The 19,238-nt window shown below is 38.9% G+C and overlaps 1 pseudogene; it reads right to left on the bottom strand.

The window, feature by feature from the left end:
* Positions 1-18,110: 18,110 nt before the first annotated feature.
* On the bottom strand, positions 18,111-18,208 carry LOC145565916 (small nucleolar RNA R71; annotated as a pseudogene).
* Positions 18,209-19,238: the final 1,030 nt, after the last annotated feature.

Genomic DNA, 19,238 nt, shown 5'->3' with positions numbered 1-19,238 from the left:
GGTACACTACTACAAAAATGCTCAAAGAGACCTCACATAAGAGACCACTTAATTAAATATTTGGTCTCTTTGTATCAAGAGACCACCTATTCTTAATAATTGGTCTCTAAGGTACTATATTAGAGGGATGAAAATGTACCAGAGACCATTTATATAAGATAAGTGGTCTCTCATTTTTTAATTAAATGAATCAATAAAGAGAGAAGCCATTTATTTTGGATAAGTGGTCTCTCTTTTTATTAATTAAAAAAATAAAAAAATAAAGAGACCATTTATTTAAATGAAATGGTCTCTCCTTTTTTTTTAATTAAAAAAATAAAAAAAGAGAGAGACCATTTATTCAAGAAAAATGGTCTCTCCTTCTTTTTAATTAATAACAGGAATAAATACAGAGTAAAAATTTTGGACTTATCTATTTGTGAAGCCCACAAACCTAACACCTAAAACCCTAATTTCATCCATATGCTCAAATCAGTCACCCCCTCAATTATTTCTCTCTCATCTCTTTCCTCTCTCCTCTTTCATTTATGATCCTATCATATTTCTTCTCTTTTCTCTCATGTTCAATCTCCTTCTTCACTCACCCTAATTCTTTAATTTCTCTCTCTTCTCCATCTTCTTCACTTAAATCAAGATCCTCTATTGCAACGAGCATCGCCGAGCAGCATTAGTATCCCTTTATCACTATTTACAGCTTTGGTTTGATGTCAAACTGCAATCTTTTTCTTATTTTGACATGAGCTGAAACTCTCTTTCTTGCTTGCTGTATTTTATTTTGCATTTCTTTCTCAAGTGTTTATTTCAATCTGTTTCAATTTTTTGGTAGGAGGAAGAAGCACTAATTGCTACGCATCAAAAGGAGATAGAATATACAATGGAGATTATCCGTGAAGTATGTATCTTTACAGTTGTTAAGCTTTTAGTAAAGAGTTTTGACCTTCAACCCACAACCGACGCGGCCCGACCTTTGTTTACCCTGACTTTAATTTTTTTTAATATTAGATCTTATTTTAGTTTAGATTAAACAATAGATCTAGGTATATTTTTTTTTTGATTTTCTAAGTACGATTATCCTTTTGATATGATTGTAATTTAAGTTTATAATTCTTTTATGATTGTGTTAGAATTTATATTCAAAGTTTTAGACTTTTTTCTATGTATAATTGTTGTAAATATTTGAATTTTAATTGTTTAATTCTAGAGATATATTTTTTTGGTAATTTTATAATTTATGTTTTTTTTTTGTATGATGTTGCTGTGGGTGGTAGTTGACCGGTTGTGGGAGGTCGTGGGTGGAGTGGTTAGATTAGGTGGTGATTGTGTGGGTTTTGTGGGGGTGGAGTAGGCTATGATGAGGGTGGGTTTGGGACGAGGTGGGTGCAGGTGGGCGTGGGTTAGGGGTGTCGAGGTGGGTGCAGGTGGGCGTGGGTTAGGGGCGTCGAGGTGGGTGCAAGTTGTTAGGGGTGGGTTTCGGTAGAGGTGGTGGGTTTGGGTCGAGGTGGGTACAAGTGGGCGTGGGTTAAGGGCGTTGAGGTGGGTGTAGGTTGTTGGGGTGGGTTTGGGTCGAGGCAGGTGTAGGTCGTTGTTGGGGTGGGTTGGGATTATTGTTTTTTTTTTAAAAAAAAAACATGAAAGAGACCATCTATTTGAAATAAGTGGTCTCACTTTTTCAAAAATTGAGACCATCTATCTTAAATAAGTGGTCTCGAATTTTAAAAAACTGAGACCATCTATCTTTAATAAATGGTCTCGAATTTTAAAAAACTAAAACCATCTATTTTAAATAAGTGGTCTTGCTTTTTAAAATAAGAGACCACTTTTGATGAACTGGTCTCTTAGGCCAAAGAGACATGTGAGCTAGAGACCACTCCTAAGGTAGTCTCTTTGGCCATTTTTACATGGTCTCTTTGGCCAATTTTGTAGTAGTGGTAGAAAAGAGATGGTATTGTATGAGGATTTGCTAAATGGAAGCATTGAAGACGTGGATGAGCAAATGTGAATGAAGATCACTAGCCAAGAAGCATTGAAAGTTGCTACAATGAAGGAAGGTAAAGGTGTTCCTATGGTTGAGCTCAAACCTCTTCCATCACATTTTAGATACGAATTCTTAGGCCCTAACTCAACTTTTCCCGTGATTGTTAGTTCCTCCTTGAGTGAGAGCCAAGATCAAGAGTTATGTGCTGTGTTGAGAAAGCACCAAGGTGCTTTAGGCTATACCACTGATGACCTCAAGGGTATAAGCCCTACTTTATATATGCACCATATTACTCTTGAGGATGGCGCCTAACCTAGCATTGAAAGACACGAAAGCGTCACCCTTAAATGGGGGAAGTAGTCAAGAAGGAAATTACTAAGCTATTGGATGCGGGAATCATACTCCCCATCTCTAGCTCAAGGTGGGTTTCCCCGGTCCACGTTGTCCCAAAGAAAGGAGGCATGACCGTTGTAGAGAATGAGAAAGGTGAGCTCATTCCTATAATAATGGTCACGGGATAGAGAATGTGTATAGACTATCAACGTCTAAACACATCCACCAAAAAGGAGCATTTCCCCCTTCCCTTTATTGACCAAATGCTTGAAAGACTAATAAGGCATAAGTATTATTGTTTTCTTGATGGCTATTCCGGTTTCATCCAAATTCCTATTCACCCAGATGACCAAGAGAAAACAACTTTTACTTGCCCATATGGAACCTTTGCTTATAGGAGAATGCCATTTGGGCTTTGCAACGCCCTGCTACTTTCCAACGGTGTATGATGAGCATATTCGGAGATATGTTGGAAGAGGAAATGGAAGTGTTCATGGATGATTTTCGGTGGGTGGTGTTTCATTTTCCTTGAGAATCTTGAAAAGTGTTTGGCTCGATGTGAGAAAGCAAATCTAGTCTTGAATTGGGAGAAATGTCACTTTATGGTTAAGGAAGGCATTGTCCTTGGTCACAAGATTTCCCACAAAGGAATAGTGGTGGACCAAGTGAAGATTGGAGTTATTGAAAAGCTACCACCTCCGGTTAACGTCAAAGGTGTGAGATCTTTCTTGGGGCACACCGGTTTCTATAGGAGATTCATCAAGGACTTCTCTCTAATTACTAAGCCTCTCAATGATCTTCTTTAAAAGTATGTTGAGTTTGTATTTGATGATAGATGCTTGGAAGCTTTCAACAATTTGAAGAAAACTTTGACTTCCACCCCCACAGTCCAACCTCGAGATGGGATTTACCTTTCGAGTTAATGTGCGATGCTAGCGACACGACCATTGGAGGTGTGTTAGGTCAAAGGGTGTATAAGAAGCTCCATGTCATCTAATATATGTCAAAAACCCTCAATGGAGCTCAAAGGAATTACACAACAACTAAAAAGGAATTTTTAGCAATTGTGCATGCTTTTGAAAAGTTCCGTTGTTATTTTTTGGGTTCTAAGACCATTGTCTTCACGGATCATGCGGCTCTCAAATATCTCTTTTCCAAAAAGGAATCAAAGCCTAGATTGCTCCGTTGGGTGCTCGAACTTTAAACTTTTGATATAGAGGTTAGAGATAAGAAAGGAGCGGAAAATGTTATGGCGGATCATCTTTCTCGCCTAAAGGACTTCCAAGTCCAAGATGATGGTTCTCCTATTGAAGATAGAATGCTTGATGACTTCTTATATACCATCCATGTGAAGGAGCTCCCTTGGTTTGCCAATTTGGTCAATTTCCTTGCATGTAGGGAGTTTCCACCATCATTCTCTAAGAATCAAAGAAAGAAACTTAAGAGAGAGGCTCGACACTATTTGTGAGATGATCCAATCTTGTACAAGCGAGGAGTTGATGGCTTGTTAGGGCGTTGTTTCCCAAATGAAGAGGTGCCAAATGTCTTGAAGATGTGCGACTCGGATCCTAGTGGTGGTCATATGGGAGTTTCCAAAACCGCTTCAAAGATTCTCCAATGTGGTTTATGGTGGCCACATCTCTTCAAGGATACTTGGGGTTTCATCAAATCATGTGACCGGTGTCAAAGAACCGGAAACATTTCAAAGAGGAACGAGATGCCTCAACAACCTATCCTCGAGTTAGAAGTTTTCGATGTGTGGGGTATTGATTTCATGGGACCATTTCCTTCTTCTTTTGGGAACCAATACATTCTTGTGGTTATAGATTATGTGTCGAAATGGGTTGAGGCCATTTCCTCCCCAAAAAATGACCACAAGGTGGTGATGAAATTGTTCAAAAAGGTCATTTTGCCAAGATTCGGTGTTCCCAAGGCGGTGATAAGTGACAATGGTTTCGCATTTTGTGCACAATGCCTTTCAAAAGATGTTGAAAAAGCATGGCGTTCATTAACGTTTTGGCCTTCCTTATCATCCTCAAACTAGTGGACAAGTTGAGGTGTCCAGTTCTCAAATTAAGTTAATTCTTGAGAAGACGGTTGCTAGGAATATGAAAGATTTGGCGGAAAAGCTTGATGATGCCTTATGGGCATATCGAACGGCTTTTAAGACTCCTATCGGCACCACTCCATACTAGCTTGTCTACGGCAAATCATGCCATCTTCCGGTGAAACTTCAGCACAGTGCTATTTGGACGATCAAGAAAATCAACTTTGATTTAGCAAGTGCGGGAGAACAAAGGTGGTTAGATCTTCATAAACTAGAGGAACTTCGGCTTGATGCTTATGATTGTGCTAGCACCTAAAAAACTCGTTCTAAGGAAGCTCATGACAAGCTTATTGAGAAGAAGGAGTTTTGTGTGGGTGATAAAGTCCTCCTCTATGATTCCAAGATGAAGTTATTCCCCGGAAAACTCATGTCTAAATGGAGTGGTCCTTTCTTGGTTCAAGGTGTTTTTCCAAATGGTGTCGTGGAAGTTTCTATGTTGGATTCATCATCTTCTTTCAAGGTCAATGGCCATTGGCTCAAGAAGTATTTTGATGGTGCTTTTGCTGGCCTAGTTCATAAATGATTCTTCACAAACCACCTTGATAGGTGGAGAACATCGAGCTATGACGTTAAACAAGCGCTTCCCGGGAGGCAACCCGATTTTCTAACCCTTTCTCTTATTTTTTCCTTTTATTTCTTTTATATTTTTTGATTATTTTCTAATTTTTCTCTGTTTTCTTACTTTTAGGTACATTGAGATTAAGTGGATTTCTATTTCCAACAATTTTGGTGTCATTTGAAGGTTTGAAGAGGTTGGAGTTGAGTTAGAAGTGGAGATGTGATTGATGAACAAGGACGCTCTCATGGCTGCGCTCTTGTGGATTCTAATCATGAACGAGTACTTTTTGAATTATTTTGTGACTTTTGGTCTGTCCTCCTCATGGGCATCACTCGAGCTTGACGCTCGAGAGCACCACACCCTCCGCACACACTCACAGCACATCCCTCGCACAGCCGCACCACACCCCCACCCTTGCTGTGCGTGCTTGCGCACATGCAAGGGTTTGTGCGCACGCACAGCAGGGGTAGCCCCCCTCTCCTTTTGCCTCACTTAAAGGCACATCCCCACCCCCTCCTTTACTCTCCTTTCTCTCTCCCCGACATCACCTTCCCTTTCCTCCATTTTCTTTTATTTCCTTTTCTTTTCTTTTTCAAATTTTCAACATTTTAGCATCAAATTAATTCTTTTCAATCATTTTCGCAAAATACAACAACTATTTTCACCATTTCATTTGCGAAATTCCAGATTTTGGAACCTCATTTTCGATTTTTTGTGTGAAATTTTCAAATTTTGGGTTTTTGAATTTGGCATTGGAGCTTGCAATTGGGTGCTTTAATTGGCTTATTACCTTTGGTTCTTCCATTTTCAAGGTTTTTTAGGCTTCATTGAGGTATGATTTCTTCATTTTTATTCATCTTCTTCCTCATTTTGAAGCTTGAAACCCTAGGTTGGGCTTTAATGGTAGAACTCCATTGTTAGTTCTTTTTGCTTGTATTTTGTGATGTATGATGGTATTTAATATTACTTTGAAGCTTTTTAATGATGAAATTGTTTAATTTGCTTGAACTCTTGACACCACCATTGTTGGTCATCTTTCTCTCTCATGGGTATTGTTCACGGTAGCATTGTTTCTTTGTATATTCAATATCTTGGTCAATTTTGCTTATGATGTTCATGAATTTGTGCTTCTATGATTAACTTTTGCCATTAAAATTTGTGTTGGTTGCTTCTTAGTTCTTATTGAATAGTTGCTACTATACTAGTCATGGCATTAGTTCTTTGTGATATTTCTCGATTCATCTATTTTGGGGTCATTTTTATGCTTCAATTTCTTGAGCTATTGATTATGATAATTTGGTGATTGTCTTACTTCCTATGCACTTGTGTGTGTTTATCCCAAATTCACGATGAATTGCTTATGCTTGCCATTTTTCTTTGTAGATGGCTCCTTTACGCCGCAAGAAAAGGGCTCGCACCAATACTAACACATCACCATCATGGCATGTTGTCCTCCTCCTCCCGAGGTGGTTGAAACCTATGGTATTGAATTTTCAAAGGAGCTACATTAGGAGACATTTGTTCAATTGACAAAAAGGAAGCTCAAGTCTACTCGTTTCCATGATCAAGCAACAACAACAATGTTAGGAATTGACAAAGATGTTCAGCTTGTTGCTAAGAATTTGGGGCTTCTAGAATTTTTTGATCTCAATGCGCCCACTTTTGCTCGGTTGAGCTTTGAATTTCTCTCGTCACTTGAGGTGATAAGAGAAAATAATGGTGATTCTTCAAGGACCTTATCATTCCAACTATTCAATAATGATCATCGATTCTCGGAGTCTCAATTTGGTGCTTGTTTTCGATTTCCTACCTCCGTGGACGAAGATCATCTTGTGTACTCGGCTCATGGTAAGATGAATGATGACCATGAATACGACGAGCTAAGATGGTGGCGACGCATCTCCATTGAAGGAAAGTATGAGCCTCAAACTTCTAAAGCCGCATCCATTATTCATCCGGCCATGCGATATTTCAATCACATCCTCACCTATGCTCTTTTTCTCTAAGGATTCTTTAGGAGCTATCTTACGAGAGGAGTTATGTTGGCTATGGATGGCCGACCATGATCAAGGAGAACTTGATATAGTTGACTTCACACAACATTTGATAAATCGATTCCTTGACATTAGAGATGGTGTTTCACTTTCGGGTAGCATTCAACTCGGGGGCATGGTCTCTATTCTTGCTCTTTGCCTCGATGACTCTTACAAGAATTTTCTTAGTGACCTTCCGCCTATTGGTGATCCTCGTGAGAAGATCCCTTCGCACTACCTTAATGCCCTCATAAATCAAAAGTTTCTTGAGCGCACTAAAAGGCCAAGCCTTTTCATTTGGAAGGTTTCTCGTGTTCGGGATTGGTTCGTGATTCCAAGCAAGGAGGCCACTGATCGGAGGACAAAGAACAACATTCTTACTTGAAGAATCCCGAAATGTAAGATTGATCCTTCTCTTCGGCGAAAGACGAATAATTCGCGCACCAATTCCGATGACGCACCTCTAGCGGATTTTCAAGCTTTGCCCCCGAATGAGAGGGGAGGTATATCTATCCCTTCTTCTAATTCTTTCTCTTCACTTGACTTGTCTAGTTTCCATGCAAGGATAGATTCTAATGCCAATGTTTTGTTCTCTACGCCTTTGGGGCATGATTTTGTTCTTGGGTATGATTACCATGCTCGTCAAGTGTATGATTTGCATGTAAGGAGAGTTGAGATCAAGCCGTATTTGAACTACCCCTACCTCCCGATCCAACAAGGGCCTATCCCCCAATGGGTCCCCTATGACCCCATCCAAGGACCTTCTCTTCGATACCCGTATTGGTAAGGGCCTCATATTCCCACTAGTGCAATCATTGGCACCACCCCGGCCACTTATGACTACAAGCTGCTCGGTGGATGCGATTTTACCTATGACCCTTCGAACCCTATGCCCTTTCCAAACCCCGAGACCTTTGGTAGGTGGGACCGATCAAGCGAACCGATCTTGGACGATTGGTCTCATTTCTTCGCGGAGGATAAGGCTAAGAGGGAGGGTAGGTTGAGGGGTAAGGCTCCTTTGGAGGTAGGTGATTTTACTAGATCTAGTCAAGTTGTTTTAGAGATCGGTGAGGGGAGTACCCATTCTACCCCATACCATAGTGCCGAGTGATTCCATCTTCACTACCCTCCTTACTTGCTTGCTTTAATTTGATGTCTTTCTTATGCCTATTTGCTATTAGGTTTTGAGTTTGGGGGGTAGTTCATTTCAATCTTGAGGGTATTATATGTTTGATATTGCTGTGGTTCACTTTCTCCCCCTTTGCTTTTATAGTTCACTCTAGTCTCTTCTCTGTGCCAGTGATGATGGTTGTTGTCTTCTGTCTCATGCTTCTCTATTCTTCTTTTTGGCTGTTATTGGCTTCTTGATGATGGATTATTTGTGTTGTTATTTCCTGCTGTTGTTGATTGTTCTCTTGGTTGTTGTGTCCTATGCTCTCTGCTTCTTGATGATTTTTGCTACTATCTCACATATCCGTATCCCTCATGTCCGAATTTTCTTGGATATAGTTTAGTTGTTTTTCTTTTATTCCTTTCGTTTATTTCTTCATAAATTTACTAGCATTCTTTTGTGTAGATATTTCTCTTTTTCCTTCCTTTTGTCTCACTTTTTAGGTCCTTGATTGGAGCATTCGACACATGAAATTTGGTGAGAATTACTTGTTGTCATGCTTGTTCTTTCACATCGGGATCGCTTGGTGAGAACTTTCTATTTTTCTTTTTTTTCCTTTTCCATTTGAGTGCATAATTTAGGTTTAGATTAGAAAGAGTTGAACGGTTCGAGGTTGCTTGCCATTAACACCTTAGTGTGTTTGGGGTCATTGGCTTTGTAGCCGAATGACCGTTTGTTTGACGATTGGGATATTATATGTTTAGCTTGCTTCCCTGTGTTTTTCTTTTCCTTTTTCATTTTCCTTCTCTTATTTCTTTTTCTATTTCCTTTTCTTTCTCTTCTATTTTCTTTTCTTTTTTTTTTTATTGTTTTTCTTTTCTACTTTTGTTTTCTCTTTTTTTTTTTTTATTTTTTTTTATAAATGCTTTTTCAAAAAAGCAATTTTGTGTTAAAAAAAGAAGACAAATAACAATAAAACATAAATAAAAGATTTTTCTTTTGAGGTAAAGTTCTAGTTACTTCTTGTTTTTGCTTTTGCTTTGGACTTATTACCTTATGGATTTGCATTTTTAGATATTACCCTTCCTAAATGGCAATGGTTCGCACGGTTTGAGAGTATCCTCGGTTGATCCTAGGATAGCGTATGCTAAGGTAGCTCGGTTAAGAACTTTTGAGGACGTTTAAACCCTTAGTCCACGGGAAAGTGGTAAGATGGAGTTGCTTCTTATGGGTGGATTTGAAGCCCTTTAGTTGGTATTTGCTATTTTTCCCATCCCTTGTGAGGTTGACTTTGTTCTAGCCTTTATCATTCTTGTTGTGTGGCTTTTTGGATCCTTCACTATGCATGTCTTAATCCTTGTGTTGCCTTTTAGCTCCTAAGACCGTGACCGAGTATCTTTAAGGAAGGATATGGGCACCTTTTCTCATTTTTCTTTATTTTCTTTTTATTTAGTTACATTTTTGATTTTCTATTTTGCATAAACCTTCTTGCTAACCAATTTGAGCCTCCTATTTCCCGCTCTTGTTTATACCACATTACAAGCCTTATGACCTATGTTTACCAACCCTCTTAGTTAGTGAAGCATTGGCATGTGAGGTTCGAGTTTTGGATTGATTGTATAAGAACTTGAGCACTTTGAATGTTGGTTTTATGTGAGACTTTGAAAGTTGGGTTGATTTGTCTTTAAAGAAAGTTTCATAAGCAATTTGTGTTCTAAAGAAATCAAATGATGTTTCATGATTATAAAAGAAATGAAGATGAATGAAAGAAAAAGGCGTCCATAGTTAAAAAAGGCAAGGACACCAAATAAGTGCATTAGTAAATAAAAAAAAAAGCAGAAAATCTCAAAAGATTCTAGTTAGTTTTGTTTTCTTCCCTATTCTACGCATTGAGAACAATGCTTTGTTCAAGCTTGGGGGGGGGGGGGGGGGGAACGTTACTTCGTTTTTGTATATATTGTGTATTGGTATTGAATAAGCTTGGAGAAGATGGCATTTGGTAACTTCTTGAGTGTGGTTTTTGAGAAATGGCCGCTCTTTTGCTTCACTTAGGAATTGCCACCAAATTTTAAAATTATTTCCTCACCTTTACCCTTAGCCATGACATTACAACCTTAATAATGACCCTTGAACTTTAGAGATGTTAGGTCATTTTCTCAGTGGAGGGAGATGGATTTCAACCCTATGGAGAGAGTATGCATTGTTGAGATGTCGGGATGACCCTATAATTCCACAAAATGAATCTCTTTCCAGTTCCTTCGTGGAATCATGAGGAGCTAGCTAAGGGGTGATTTGAAGCTTATGGGGAGAACGAGGACCGTCTTGGAGGGGACTAGGGAGGAGAATGAAATCACTAGTTCTCTATGCTTAGCATGCATTATGTTTCTATCAACCTTGGATATCTTGGAACGTGCTTACCCTTGTTTATTTAGAAAGCTTGGTATCTACTTGTGTTTTGTCTATTTGCAAAGGTCCATTGTAAAAGCATTTTTCTTCTTTTCATTTTACTTTCTCTTTTCTCCTTTTTATGCTTTGCCTCGTTTTACTTTGAGAGTTATGGGGTAATCTCTTTTGGAAACCCTTACGATACCTCACTCGTCCTCATTAGCGACTTTGGGGTTCAAAGGGCTTGTTGTAGATTAAAAACAACCGTGATTCCTACGATAGTGAGTTAGTGTATATTCTCAATCTTCTAACTTCCTTCTTTTATTTGAATAATCTATCTTGTGAGTGTCATTTGCTTTCTTATTCCTTTTTCTAGCTTTTGTTTTGCTCGAGGATGAGCAAAAGTATAGCTTGGGGGAATTTGATGAGTGTCATTTATGGCACTCATATGGTAGCATTTTAGGACATTTTCCTTATATTTTATAGCTTTTCTCTTTAAATAATGCTTTAGTTTCGATCTTTTATGATTTAGTTCCTTCATTCCCTTTATTTTGCGATTTCATTTCAAGGGTATTTTCGTCTTTTCCCTTTTACTTGCTCTACTTTCTTTCATCACAGGACTTGCTCGAGCCTCAGGATTCGTTTTGGAAGGCTCTCCAAGTCTTTTGGATGCTTGGGATAAGGTTTTGCATTATTCGGTTGGCAAGTGTGCAAGATAAGAGGCAAGCTCCCACTCTTGGCTTATGTGCTCTCGAGCATCACCATCATCGCATGTCTTGGTCATGAACACGCAAAAATGAAGTTTTCAAGGATTCTCTCCTCGCGGGCATCACATGAGAGCGTCAACTATAGGGATGCATGAGAGTGCTAGGATCGAAGCTTCACGCAAAGGGGCCACGAGCTAGCAATAAGGGGAGCCGCGCGCCAAGCATGCAGTAGGGGTGCGTGCGCGCAGACCCCCTTGTGTGTGCGCGCAGGCCCCTCTGTGCGTGCGCACGGGGCTGATGTGCACGTGCACCACGACCTCCCGTCCCCTTACTTTCTCTTGCTATAAATACCTTTGACCTTTCCTTTTAAAGGGAGGACTTTTTTTCTAGTACTTACTATATTTTTCTAGATTTAGTAGAGAGAGAAAGTAGAGAGAGAAACACTTGAATACTTGATTTGTACTTCAAATTACTTCATTATGCTTGGATTTCTTCCTTACTCAATGATAATTAGTGAGATTTTCTTCCCTTGATTTTACCTTTTGCTTGATTCTACCTTTAATTGTTGTATGATTGATTTGATTGTTGATCTTTAGTTTGAAAGTTTGTTTGATTTGATTTTCTTCTTGATTAAGCTTGAAATGATGATGTTTGTGATTCAATTTGTTTTATTTTTCAATCTTATTATGTCTAGTGAGAAGATTAGTAGCTAGGGAGAAGGGGAAGCATGCTTGATTGATGATCATTGCTAGTTGATGATTCTTGATTGATTGAATTGTTGCAATTAAATTGGTTAACATATTTGTGCATGTGATTGATTTGAACAGGAGTGATCAACCTTGATGATTAATCTAGATTGCATTGTAATTTTCAATGACATGAACCCTTGATTTGAGAATTGCTTTAATTGATTGAATTTGATTGTGGTTTTCCTTGTTAGTCATTCATAGTGAACCCTAGCTTGAGTTATAGGAGATAGCTCTTGAATTCTATTGATTGCAACTATTGTTTTCCTTTGCAACGTTTGAATCGATTGAGTTCTTCGTTGTTTTGCATGATCATTGAGCTTGCATATAACCTTAATCCCTAGTGTTTACCATATTGACCTTCTTCATTGCTTAGTCAATTGAACCTTTAGATACACCACGAATTACCTCTAATTCTTCGAAGTAGCTTAATTATAGGCTATAACATTCTCCCCCTCATTCCTCGTAGTACGACCCGGACTTGCCCTATATTAGGAGTAAGTTTGATTTTCTTATTTGATTGATTGCTGGTGCTTTAGATTTCAACGACCTAAATTACCCCACATCAAGTACCTTTTCCCCTTTTTTTTTTTACTTTCTTTTTTCCCCTTTTACCTTTTACCTCTTTTCTTTTTACTTTCTTAGTTCCTCTAAAATCTCCATCAGCATTGCTCTTGAAGCTGCATCACCAATATCTTTGAAGACGAATTAATTTGTGAAAATGGCGAGGAAGATGTTGGTGATGGAGGATTCGTTGTTAACAAACGATGATGAAGACGGTGGTGGTCGTTGTACCGGTGTTTTGTTCAGTTGCGACACAGCTGCAACTAAAGACCCGGAAGATCCACAGATCGAAACTCGTGTGCAAGAAGATGAGGACTATAGTGTTCTTTAGCCCTTGAAACCTTGTTAAAGGATGTAATATGTAAACTAATATTAATTAGCACATAGAGTTTTTAGGGTTTTGATATAGGGTTTTAGTGTTGTGAAAATTCGTACTGTGTAATCTTTACTTTGGTTTAGTTTTAATATGTAGAGAGAGAGAGAAAGAGAGAGAGAGAGAGAGAGAGAGAGAGAGAGAGAGAGAGTTGGGAATGGAGCATTGCCCTTGCTTTATAATAGTAAGGTTGGGGACAATTGTATAGAATAATAGTTTAGCATATTCTTTTGCATAATTTATTTACCTATTGGACCAATCCTTTTTTTTTATAGAATAAAGGTTAGGGACAATTGTATATTGAAATGAATATTGCATTTAATGTTGTTGTTTTTGTTGTTGTTGTATGCTTTTCATGGTTGTGGGTCTTGTGTCTTCTTGCTTTTCAGTGTATAGTCTTATGGTGGTGGGTCTTGCTTTTCAATCCTAAGATTAATGCTTCTGTTGTTGTTGTCTATTGTTTTGTTAATAGTTGTAATATGGAGTTGATTTGCTTAATACCCACACTATTTAATTTGGTTAAGTATGGTACTTTATTTTTGGAATTAGTTAGGTGGTGGATTATATATGTGATATTAATTGATTTTATGTGGAAAAATGTGAATGTTGGAGTAGAGTCATACAAAACTCCTACTAAAGGAAAGAGTAGTGTGGCTATAAGTATTGAGATTGAACAGTGTGCAAATGTTGAGGTATCCTCCCCACCCTTCGCTGTTGGAATGGTATTTAATAGTTCGCAAAAAATAGACACGTACTTTAGGAGTTACGAAAAGATAAAAGGGTTTGGGGTTGTCCGTTCAAGTGGGGCGACAAGAGGTAGAGGTGCAAATGCGAAGGAAAAGCGCAATATAACTTAGACTTGTGAATGTTTTAGCTTGCCCGACAGGAGGAGTAAGAAGTCTGGGTGTACCTTTGTTTCAAATTCACAAATAAGTGAAGAAGTTTGTGTGAAATGGAAAAGAAAAAATGTTACTTGCCCCGTTAAGGTGTATGTCAACGTGAACGAGGTTGGTGATTGGATAATTGAGCAGGAAGTGGTAAAGCATCAAGGTCACGAGCCCACATCAAGGAAGTCCTACAACATTACCAAGTTTAGGCAAAAGTATGTTATGGACAATCCTCACATTGTTCTACAACTTTTAATGATCGAAAGGTGGGTGTTCCTTGATACCATATATAATTGCATGGCTCGACAAGAAATGGGAGGGAAGAGATGTAGTTTACCCAAAATAATTTGCATGCCATAGTTGCGAAGCAAAGAAAAGCTGTGTTTGAGGAAGGTGAAACAAAGACAATGTTTGCTTACTTCAAGAGGATGACGAATGATAACTCAACCTTTTTTTCATACTCATCGTAGAGATGAGTTAGGTAGGCTCCAAGACGTATTGTGGGTTGATGCTAGGAGCCGGGTTGCCTATGAGGAGTTTGGAGACGTCGTTTGTTTTGATTCGATGTATTTGACCAATGAGTATAAGATACCCTTTTTTAATTTTGTGGGAGTGAATCATCATGGTCAAACAATATTGTTTGGATGTGTGTTAGTTTCCCGTGAAACCGCGGAAACATTTGAGTGGGTCTTTTATAATTGGTCGAGGTGTATGGGTCAAAAGAAACCAATTAGTATCCTAACGGATCAAGACCCAGCGATGAGGAAAGCTTTGAAGGTGACTATGAAAGGAACCACTCATCGATGGTGTATTTGGCACATCACACAAAATTTTTTCAAGAAACTTGGCAACCTTCCTAATTATTCCAAAATTCATGATGATCTTGAGAATGTAATTTATGACAGCCTTGATTGTAAAGGTTATCAAGAAGCATGAACTTAAAGACGATGAATGGCTGCAAGGTCTGCCTTGTACTCACTCTATATATCATTAATTGTTGTAGTATATATATATATATATATATATATATATATATATATATATATATATATGTTGCATGATATAGTTGTATTGTCTTCTTGTGTTATTAGGTGATTAGTCCTCTTATTTGCTGTTGAAATACGTTACTTGGGTGATTCTGTGCATATTTACATATGATTCTAATTCTGCTACCTAACTGTACTCCTAATGCTATGTGTGTAATTGAATGCCCTAGTTTTTAGCTTCATATGGATTTGTTGGTAAATAGATGTAACTTGTTGAGATAAATAAAACCTGATTATTGCTTGAACTAGGAAGTTCATAGAGGAAAGCTATACTTGTACTAGGGATTTACAATTGATTTGAGTGGCACTGTAATGAAATGTGAATGTCCAGTGGTGTGAAAATTGTTGGTTTGTTAGCTTACCTGTACTAAGGTTTGTGGTGTGAATTTTTCTGTGATAGGTCTGTATGACGAACGTCATATGTGGGTTCTTGTATTTGTGAAACATCTATTTTGGGCTGGAATGAAGATAACTCAGCGTGTAGAGAGTGTTCATAGGTTTTTTTATGGGTATTTGAGGAAGCACACTTTGTTGTCTGAGTTTGTGGAGAGGTATTGTGATGCCTGGGAGGTTAGATGTGCTAGTGAGAGAAAAGTTGACGAGAATAATCAGTGGTATGTGCGTTAAGCATACACTGACTTTCCAGCTAAGTTGGTATTTCAGAAGATATATACGGATGCCAAATATAAAGAGATGCAAAGAGAGTGCAACCTTGTAATATATGTGAGTGGGATTCAAAGAAAGCAGATTTCAGATACTTTAGCAGAGCATGTCTTGGATGAACAAGTTTGGTACAAGCCAGAGAACTTTAACAAAGAAATTCCTTTAAAGAGAAAGAGGGAGTATACACTTGTTATTGATAATTCTACATATGAAGTTAAATGTAGTTGTCAGTACTTTGAATCTCATGTCATTATTTGTCGCCACATCATAAAGTTGTTTAAGATGAGCAACCACTATGAGATACCCGACAAGTACATTCTTGAGAGGTGGAGAAAAGATGTGATTTGGAAGCACACAAGGGTCAAAGTAATTTACCATAACCCAAGCAAAAACAGAGCAGGTTTGTAGGTATGATAAGATGATGGTGAGGTTTGGTAGTTTGTATTCAAAAGCTTCGGGTCACATTGAGACTACTGGATTAGTGATGCAAGCGCTGTAGTTAGTCGAGTTGCAAGTGGAAGAGAAGTTAGCAATGTGATGAGTGACATATATGGCACTCATAGGGTACTCTTTTAATGCATTTATACCCTTTTTCATAGCTTTCCTTGCTTAGTTTGGTATTTTCTCCTTTAGTTTCTTTTATCCTTTCTTACTTCGTGTCTTGCTTTCCTTTATATGGATTTTCTTTTGTTTGCCTTTTACTTGGCTCTTTTTCTCTCCTATTTCCTTTCTTTGATGACTTTGTAGGTGCTTAAAAAGTTGGCTTCGGAGTGGGATCAAGAAGAGTTATAAGGACAAAGCAAAGGAAGAAGCAAGGCCCTTGGAAAGAGCTTGGAGAGGGCGCGGTGCTCTTCCTGAAGCAACAGGCGCAGGCTTTAATGGCCGCGGGCGCGAAAAATGTGCACTTTGTAGAGATTTGAGGCAGGAGCAACCCGCAGTCTTGCCGTGGGCTGACCGCAGGAGAGGTGAAAATGGAGAAACCACGGCTTTATGGAGAGACCGCGGACCCCTAAATCAGCTTGGGAGCAGGGGATTTTCCGCACCCTAGACACGGGCGTGGGCGATGTCGCCGCAAGTGCGGGCAACTGTAGTCGCGGGCGCGGCCTTTGCCCAGACATTATGCGGAGGTTGTTACATCCTCGATACCCATTTTTCCGCGATCGCGGGAATTAAAGGAGAGGACGCGGACGACTTGTTTTTCTTCTTTGTATATATATATGCTCTTGTATTTCCTTTGGAAGGCAACTTTTGGATGATTTCATTGTGCTTAGTTTTTAGAGAGAGAAACTAGAGAGAAGTTATAGAAAAAGTAGGGATAAAAGTTCTTGGATTGGATTTGTATTACAACTTTGCTTCATCTAAGCTTGGATTTCATCTTCATTCAATGACTATTAGTGAGATTTTCTTCCTTTAATTCTTCTCTATTGCTTGATTTTACTTTTGATTCATGTATGATTATTTGAATGTTGATCTTTGGTATTGATTGATTTTCTACTTGTTTAAGCTTGATATGATGATGTTTGTGATTCATTTAGTTTTATTCTTCAATCTTAATATGTCTAGTGAGTAGATTAGTTTCTAGGGTGATGGAGAAGAATGCTTAATTAATGATCATTTCTAGTTGATGATTCTTGATTGATTGAAATATTGTAATTAAATTGGTTAATATAGTTGTGCATGTGATTAATTTGATTAGGAGTGATCAACCTTGATAATCAAACTAGATTGCATTGTAATTTCCAATGACATGAACCCTTGATTTGGGAATTGCTTTAATTGATTGAATTTGATTGTGATTTTCCTTGTTAGTCATTCATAGTGAACCCTAGCTTGACTTGTAGGATATAGCTCTTGAATCCTCTTGATTGCAACTATTATTTTCCTTTTCAACGTTTGAATTGGTTGAGTTTTCTCTCTTGGCATGATTATCTAGGTTGCATGTGGATCCTTAATCCCTAGTGTTTTTCATATCGATTTTCTAATTTGTTAAGTTGATTGAAACCTTAGTCACATTACAAATTACCTCTCATTCTTCGAAGTAGCTTTACTTTAGGCTATAGCATTCTCCCCATCATTCATCGTGGTTCGACTCGGACTTGCCACTATACAACGGGTAGGTTTGATTATCTCTTTTGTTTGATTGGAGGTGCTTTAGAATCCAATGACCTAAAATACCCTACATCAAAATGGTGCCGTTGCCGGGGAATGGCGTTGGTGCTTTGCTATAGTTGTTAAGTCTATTTCATTTTATTTCAAAAAACACAAAAAGATTTTTCCCTTTTTGGTTACATTGGTAGCCGTGCTACTAATATTTTCTTTAGTTTGCATTCGTAGAGCACGTGATCGGATTCTAGTGCCATTTGATCCAGAAATTGAGAGGACCATAACAAAGATAAGGGTTGCTAATCGTTCCTTAATCTCAAGTCCCTCAAGAGAGGAAGACCATCAAGAAGAAGAAGAACGAGAAAGCCTGGGTGCCAATCCGAGAGTAGCATTGAAGGAGTTGGGAACTTCGGGAGGCTATAGGTTTGAAAGCGAAATTGCTCCTCCCACGACAGCAGCAAATGACTTTGAGATTAGACCGGCGATGATTACATTGATAGAGAGGCGACAAAGCAAGGGCACTCATTCAAAGCTTCAAGCAAAAGGGGAATGAGAGCCTATATGAGGTATGGGAAAGGTATAAAGAGTATCAAAGAGAGTGCCCACATCATGGGATTCCTACCTATCAAATCATCCAAATTTTCTATGGCGGTCTAAGCACTCAAGGAAAATCTTGCCTTGATGCCGGAGTTAGAGGACCTATCATGAAAAAGACGGAGGACGAAGTGGTGGACGTAATTGAAGATGTGGTAAGGTATCACATGGATTGGCAAGAAGGTGAGAGAGAATCAATGAGCAAAAGCGGTTCAACGGTGTGTTATATTGATCACCTTAATGCCATCAACAATTTGTCCTCACAATTATCAAATTTGGGGAAGGAGATGACCTCGGTGAAAGCAAAGCTTGATAGTGCTTCACAAGCACCAATTCTTCCCTCCCATAAAAAGGGGAGAGGTACATTTTCCAACTCAACTCCTCTTTCTACTTCAAACAATATGCCAAATGGTTGTCTATTCATGTAGCCGGCCCTCTTCGGAGGTCAGGCGGCACATAATGTCCAGCCCCTGGACTGGCAGCTCTGACTGCTCAAGCTTGGTGAACAAACCTCTGCGTTCACCAGGGAAATAACAGAGGCGGCATAGCCGGCAAAGGTTAAAAATGTGTTGGTGGGTGCCTATGATGGTACCACCAACCCTGAGGATCACCTCCTGGACTACACCAACCTTATGCACATGCAGGGGTTGATGATGCCATGTGGTGCAGATGCTTCCCGACTACCTTGAAGGGCATAGCCCAACAATGGTTTGGCAACTTGCCAACCGGATGTATTGATAGCTCTAAGAGGCTTGCCTTCTTATTTTTTTCAAACTTCTCGATGAACATCCCTGGCAAGAAAAAAAATTCTTGACTTGAGCACAATTCGGCAGGGAGAGAGAGAAGAACTCCGCTCCTATGTCAGACAGTTCAATCTGGTGAGAATCCAGATTCAAGGGCTGCCTGACGAAGTAGCCTACACAAACTTCTTTAAAGGTCCGAAGGATAGGTCAACCTTTAAGTTTGAATCTCGTTAGGAAGAGGGTCTTCACCTCCAAGAGGCGTTGATGGAGGCGGAGAGCTTTATTCAAGCCACCGACCTCTACTCGTAC

This window comes from Chenopodium album, chromosome 10 (genome assembly GCF_948465745.1).
Source record: "Chenopodium album chromosome 10, dcCheAlbu1.1, whole genome shotgun sequence".
Taxonomy (NCBI): Eukaryota; Viridiplantae; Streptophyta; class Magnoliopsida; order Caryophyllales; family Amaranthaceae; genus Chenopodium; species Chenopodium album.
Note: the sequence above shows the minus strand (reverse complement) of the source record. Positions and strands in the feature narration are given on the sequence as shown.